General features: G+C 48.9%; 1 non-coding gene across 1 annotated transcript in view; it reads left to right on the forward strand.

Annotated features, from left to right (window-relative positions):
* The first annotated feature begins 7,471 nt into the window (after nucleotides 1-7,471).
* The window catches only part of LOC118515833, a 158-nt gene continuing 129 nt past the window's right edge, over nucleotides 7,472-7,500 (forward strand). The window contains exon 1 of the ribosomal RNA XR_004907451.1: nucleotides 7,472-7,500. This exon is cut by the window's right edge and continues 129 nt beyond it. This is a non-coding gene — a ribosomal RNA (5.8S ribosomal RNA).

The raw sequence follows: 7,500 nt of genomic DNA on the forward strand, positions 1-7,500 counted from the left end.
CATATAATGTGGCCTGAGAGCACATTTTTTTTCTAAGTCCAGAAATCCGTCACTGACATCACGACTTACGAAGAACATGTTCCCCCGGTCCTCCCATATACGGCACCGGGGACAAGTTATGAAGAATGAAAATCATGTGTGTATGAACATATAATGGTGCCTGAGAGCACATTTTTTTTCTAAGTCCCAGAAATCCGTCACTGAACATCACGACTTACGAAGACATGTTCCCCGGTCCTCCATATACGGCACGGGACAAGTATGAAGAATGAAAATCATGTGTGTATGAAACATATAATGTTCCTGAGAGCACATTTTTTTTCTAAGTCCCAGAAATCCGTCACTGAACATCACGACTTACGAAGACATGTTCCCCCGGGAACATATAATGTGCCTGAGAGCACATTTTTTTTCTAAGTCCCAGAAATCCGTCACTGAACATCACGACTTACGAAACACATCTTCCCCCGGTCCTCCCATATACGGCACGGGGACAAGTATGAAGAATGAAAATCATGTGTGTATGGAACATATAATGTGCCTGAGAGCACATTTTTTTTCTAAGTCCCAGAAATCCGTCACTGAACATCACGACTTACGAAGACATGTTCCCCCGGTCCTCCCATATACGGCACGGGGACAAGTATGAAGAATGAAAATCATGTGTGTATGAAACATATAATGTGCCTGAGAGCACATTTTTTTTTCTAAGTCCCAGAAATCCGTCACTGAACATCACGACTTACAAACACATGTTCCCCCGGTCCTCCCATATACGGCACCGGGACAAGTATGAAGTATGAAAATTTTTGGTCACAGCGTGAAATCCCTCTAATGATCATGAAAATAGCATCGGATCACTTATCTGACCATAAAAAGTGAACCAAAACCCTATTTGGAACAAACTTTTTGGTCCTATGAAAAATTCACTTTTCATATATGTCATGGTCGAAAATTTTCTAAGTCCCAAAAAATCACATATTCTCGAATATCTCGAAAACTACGTATCGGACAGGGGTCAACCAAGGTGTTTTAGAAAGGTCTTTACAAGCTCTATTTAATGAGCCATAGCGACTTTCAAGTGATTTTTTGACACTTTTTCGCATATCGGCATCCTTGGTTCCCATACTGGCCATAGGCCATAGGGCACCGAACGGCCAACTTTTGGTCCGGGGGTGAAATTTTTTTTTCACGAGATTTTGATGAAAATGGCTTCGGAACGCGTTTCTAATAATGAAAAGTGAAACCAAACAGTATTTGCGAAGAAAAAATTGTCCTATGAAAAAATCACTTTTTCTTAGGGTACGGGTCAAAAATTTTCTAAGTCCCAAAAAATCACTTATTCTCGAATATCTCGAAAACTACGTATCGGACAGGGGTCAACCAAGGTGTTTTAGAAAGGTCTTTACAAGCTCTATTTAATGAGCCATAGCGACTTTCAAGTGATTTTTTGACACTTTTTCGCATATCGGCATCCTTGGTTCCCATACTGGCCATAGGCCATAGGGCACCGAACGGCCAACTTTTGGTCCGGGGGTGAAATTTTTTTTTCACGAGATTTTGATGAAAATGGCTTCGGAACGCGTTTCTAATAATGAAAAGTGAAACCAAACAGTATTTGCGAAGAAAAAATTGTCCTATGAAAAAATCACTTTTTCTTAGGGTACGGGTCAAAAATTTTCTAAGTCCCAAAAAATCACATTTTCTCGAATATCTCGAAAACTACTTATCGGACAGGGGTCAACCAAGGTGTTTTAGAAAGGTCTCAACAAGCTCTAAATAATGGGCCATAGCGACTTTTTAGTGATTTTTTGACAAATTTTGTCATATCGGCATCCCGAGTTCCCATACTGGCCATAGGCCATGGGGCCCCGAACGAAAAAATTTTGGTCCGAGGGTCAAAATTTTTTTTCTCATAAATTTGTTCAAAACGCCGTCGGAACGCGCCTTAGATCATGAAAAGTGAAAAGAAACAGTATTTTGCAAAAGTTGGGGTGGCCTATGACTTACATGGCCACGTCCTAGGTCCGAGTTCCCGAGGTCGTGTTCTTCAGTGGCGGAAAAAAATGGCCACTTGTGGGAGATGCAAAATGTTCATTTTGTATTATAGGGGACACACTATCGAAGCGAAAATTTCAGAAATGGCCTAAAACGTGAAGAAATGATGGGGTATGTACGAAAAGAAGGTTTTTATGGTCAAACGGTGAAAATTTTTTTTTATGAAAAATTTTGGTCTCCCACCGTTCATGAATTTCTAGGACCAAAAATCGAAAAATTTGAAAACTTCACGATCGAAAGGGAAACGCATATGTGGTGTTCCTAGGTGTGTACGGTGTACGAAAAACGGGTTCACGATGAGATATCAGGCAAATAAGTGGACCTAAAGTGAGTTATACGGGTAAGACGAGGTGTCCAAAGACCGAAATAGGGGTACCAACTGAGAACGAAATGAAGGTCCCCGAAGTCGCCATACAAGTTATAGGAGGTGTCCAAAGTACGAAAAGAGTTCCATATTCGGCTGTTCCTACTATATGGTTCCCTGATTGCTGCTCCAAGGAGTAGTGAGGAAGTGTCCAAAGGTCTGTTGGGGGTATCGAGGTGATACCCTCGACGGACAATATGCACGAAAAGTGGTTCGATGATCTATCCTGTAGGTCGTACGGCAGCCATACCCGGCTGGAAGTACCGCGGTAATTCCGCAATAAAACGTTCGCCAGACGAACAAACAAATTGAATTAGCTCATCGTAGTGTACGGAAACGAAACGAAAATGTAAGGTGATTAGGGATCCGGGAGCAATCTCGCGATCCCATGGTTCGGTGTAAGAAATGATACGAAGTGTTCATAAGTCTCCTCTGGAGGCAGAACCATCGTAGCAAAGTTCGGGAACCCAAGGGTCACAAAAACTCGTAGGACGATATCCACGAATAATCGGGGACTTGTGGGGACTACCGTGCCCTGACAAGTCAACTACACCTTAACTGGTGATGGTCGTCCTACGGGGACCTGCGGGGAACAAAAGGGTCACTAAAACTCGTAGGACAATATCTCCGAATAATCGGGGACTTGTGGGGACCACCGTGCCCTGACAAGTCAACTACACCTTAACTGGTGATGGTTGTCCTACGGGGACCTGCCGGGAACCCAAGGGTCACAAAAACTCGTAGGACGATATCCACGAATAATCGGGGACTTGTGGGGACTACCGTGCCCTGACAAGTCAACTACACCTTAACTGGTGATGGTCGTCCTACGGGGACCTGCGGGGAGCAAAAGGAGTCAGAAACAATCGTAGGACGATATCCACGAATAATCGGGGACTTGTGGGGACTACCGTGCCCTGACAAGTCAACTACACCTTAACTGGTGATGGTCGTCCTACGGGGACCTTCAGGGAGCCGCAGTAAGTCGCAGGTCGTATGCGAGCCTTGATTGGTCCTGTTGGGGGCGTGCGGGGTGTAATGCCTCGGTACGTCAAATGTTGGTGTACGATGTACATCGATAATCTGACATCCTCCTGAACAACCTTTGCTCGTGTGGTTATTGGCGCTGTGGAGTCGGTGTACTGCCGCAGGTCAATGAGAGTGGTCACAACAAAGATTGTGTCACCTGATGAACGTAGAAAGAGAGTCTGCGGGGACTGGTGCCCTGGTAGACAAAAAATATCGAACAAGCAATTGACGAAGACGAATTCTGGTTGATCCTACCAGTAATATACGCTTGTCTCAAAGGTTAAGCCATGCATGTCTAAGTACAAACATAAATGAATGTGAAACCGCATAAGGCTCAGTACAACAGCCATAATTCACAAGATCATCCACCCATCAGTTACTTGGATAACTGTGGAAAAGCCAGAGCTAATACATGCAACATGCCGGGACCGCTGTCCGCTTGCGGGCGGTGGAACTGGTGCACTTATTAGTAAAACCAATCGCCTCCGGGCGGCTTGAGTTGAAGTCTGGATAAGGATGCCGATCGTATGGTCGCTTGACCGACGACAGATCTTGCAAATGTCTGCCCTATCAACTATTGATGGTAGTGTAGAGGACTACCATGGTTGCGACGGGTAACGGGGAATCAGGGTTCGATTCCGGAGAGGGAGCCTGAGAAATGGCTACCACATCCAAGGAAGGCAGCAGGCGCGTAAATTACCCAATCCCGGCACGGGGAGGTAGTGACGAGAAATAACAATATGGACCTCTCTAACGATGGTCCATAATTGGAATGAATTGAGCATAAATCCTTCAATAAGGATCAAGTGGAGGGCAAGTCTGGTGCCAGCAGCCGCGGTAATTCCAGCTCCACTAGCGTATATTAAAGTTGTTGCGGTTAAAACGTTCGAAGTTGATTCCCCGTCCAGACACGCGACCGCCGCGGGCGCCCGGCACACGCCGGATACGTTCGTGCGCGAGCTCGCGGCTGCGACTCACAATGGTGTGCCTGGGCGTCAACCTCGTGATCGGTCGGGCACGTCCCGAGCCGGTGCGTGGTGCCCGGGCAGCTCCCATTTACCTTGAACAAATTAGAGTGCTTCAAGCAGGCTAGTACAAAAGCGTCCACACCCGCCCAGGGTTGGCGTTGGCCGAGAATAATCTTGCATGGAATAATGGAACATGACCTCGGTCTGAGTCTTTTGGTTGGTTTTGTATAGACCCAGAGGTAATGATTAACAGAAGTAGTTGGGGGCATTGGTATTACGGCGCGAGAGGTGAAATTCGTAGACCGTCGTAGGACCAACTGAAGCGAAAGCGTTTGCCATGGATGCTTTCATTAATCAAGAACGAAAGTTAGAGGATCGAAGGCGATTAGATACCGCCCTAGTTCTAACCGTAAACGATGCCAATCAGCAATTGGGAGACGCTACTACATTCGGTGCTCTCAGTAGCTTCCGGGAAACCAAAATCGGGTTCCGGGGGAAGTATGGTTGCAAAGTTGAAACTTAAAGGAATTGACGGAAGGGCACCACAAGAAGTGGAGCTTGCCTGCGCTGACAACACCGTGGAGTCGGCAGAGCACGTGGTGTTCCACTGTCCGAGGTTCGCCGACACGAGAGTGCAGTTCTTGACGGACGCGGACGGCGTCGTCATTTCCCCCGATGAGCTGGAGCGTTTTCTGCTGTCGAGCCCGGAGGCTTGGCAGCGAACGGCCACGGCAGCACGGCGGATCTGCAGCTTCCTACAACAAAGGTGGCTGGAGCAGCAGGTTGCCGAAAACGCGGCCATCGCTGGCGGGATCGTTTCCGCCAATGAGCTGGCGGAACGCGTTCGGCAACAGGTCCGCCGTGAAGCCAGAAACGCTGGCCAACGGCGAAGACGCCGGCAACGGCAGACATCCGCCATCGGGGAGATGGACATGGACCAACAACAGCACCCGTCCAATCAGCAGCAGGAGAGTCAACGCCCAGTTCGGCCCGAACGGGTTCCGCCATCGGCCGAAGTGTTACTTCGTCGTCGGCTAAGGCGGAACCAACGGCAGCGGGAATACCGTGCCCAATTACGCGCGGGTACATTGCCGCCATTGCGTTCGGGACGAACTCGCCGAAGTAGAGCACCGCCGACGGAGGAGGAGCTAGCCCGACGACGGGCCAACAGGCGCGCGCGAGAACGCCAACGCCGCCACGAGCGACAGGATCGCCATCGCGGCTTAATGTCGGCCGACGTAGAAGCCGCCATCGCGACCACCAACACGTCTACGCGTTGAGTGGGAGCGGTTACGGCCGAAACGATCGGCCAGTCAGCGAGCGTGCGAAAACACGACCGGGCGAGACCGGCATTTTGCCGTCTCCGCTTTGTGCGGTCGTTCGTTCTAGCACAGTCGGGCGAGAGAGAGCGCGCGTGCGCTCGGTTCGGGTACGTTCGGCATTTTGCGTCGTCCGCTTTGTGCGGATGTTCGTACCCGACCAGCAGTGGGAGAGAGAGCGTGCGCGTGCACGGTGAGAGTTAGGTCCGTCTTGTTCGTTTACGTTTTGTGCGGATGTTTGTTCTGTCCCACCGTAAGCGTCAAAGTGTTAGCGTGATTATGTGTGTGCATGTGTGTGTGCGTACATACTCATCGTTAGTATTAGGAAAAATGGAGACTCGACGAACCGCGGGCACGCCCGCTTCGTTAATGTTAGGTGTGTAAACGTAAGTCCTTCATTTTTAATGTTGCGTTTACGAATAGCTAGGCGGGGCGCGTGCCCTTACTAAATGTAGTCAGGGACGCCATTGCAGCCGGTGGCTACGCCTCCGTCGGGAAGGCCGCCGGCAATGGAGAGGTTTATTCGTTTTATAATTGTTCATGCGTGTTTCTGTATCGTTTATTGTTTATAAATAAGTAACGCGGCAAAACATTTATAAATTTAAATGAATAAACGAATGCAATTTAAAAAAAAAAAAAAGAAGTGGAGCTTGCGGCTTAATTTGACTCAACACGGGAAAACTTACCAGGTCCGAACTTATCGAGGTAAGACAGATTAAGAGCTCTTTCTCAAATTTAAGGGTAGTGGTGCATGGCCGTTCTTAGTTCGTGGAATGATTTGTCTGGTTAATTCCGATAACGAACGCGACTCAAACAAGCTAACTAGAACGCTGTCAGCAGTGTGCCTCCGGGCGCACCTGACGTTACGGGGCGGCGGCGCCTTCGCGGGCGGTCGTCGCACTAGTTTGCCCTGCTTAGCGGGACAACTTGTGTTTAGCAAGGTGAGAGTGAGCGATAACAGGTCCGTGATGCCCTTAGATGTTCTGGGCTGCACGCGTGCTACAATGTGGGCAGCAGCGTGTTCTCGCCAATAGGCGCCCCCATTCCGAGAGGAACGGGAAATCACCCAAATGCTCATTTAGTTGGGATTGGGGACTGCAACGGTCCCCATGAACCTGGAATTTCTAGTAAGTGCTAGTCATTAGCTAGCGCTGATTACGTCCCTGCCCTTTGTACACACCGCCCGTCGCTACTACCGATGGATTATTTAGTGAGGTCTCTGGAGGCATACCTTCCGCGGTTCCTTCGTGAGCTGCAGTTGGCACGGCCGAAGTTGACCGAACTTGATGATTTAGAGGAAGTAAAAGTCGTAACAAGGTTTCCGTAGGTGAACCTGCGGAAGGATCATTACCGATCAAACAAGTCCGGGAGTGAGGTTGCCAAACGCATCGTCGGCATCACATGCTGACGCGCACGCTACAACCACAAGATGGTGTAGCACACTTGGTAGAGTTGAGCGAAAGCAACTCTTTCAAAGGGATACACATACCACTGCCTCGGCGAAGGTCAGTAAAGATGCACACTTTGGTAGTACCGGGTACCTTATACACTGACTGATTGTCGTGTCACAACGGGGTGATCGACAGTCGCACTTTGGCGTGCTCGGCTCCGCAACCGTCGGGGCCGTGGGCGCCTGCAGTGTGGTACTAGGGAACCAGAGTTGTGTGTTGGTATGTGTATAATGGATGGATGGACTTCGGTTCCATTCATCAACTAGTTCGGTGTGTACGTTAAACCCTAGGCAGGGGATCACTCGGCTCAT

This window comes from Anopheles stephensi, unplaced genomic scaffold (genome assembly GCF_013141755.1).
Source record: "Anopheles stephensi strain Indian unplaced genomic scaffold, UCI_ANSTEP_V1.0 ucontig193, whole genome shotgun sequence".
In the NCBI taxonomy this organism is placed as follows: Eukaryota; Metazoa; Arthropoda; class Insecta; order Diptera; family Culicidae; genus Anopheles; species Anopheles stephensi.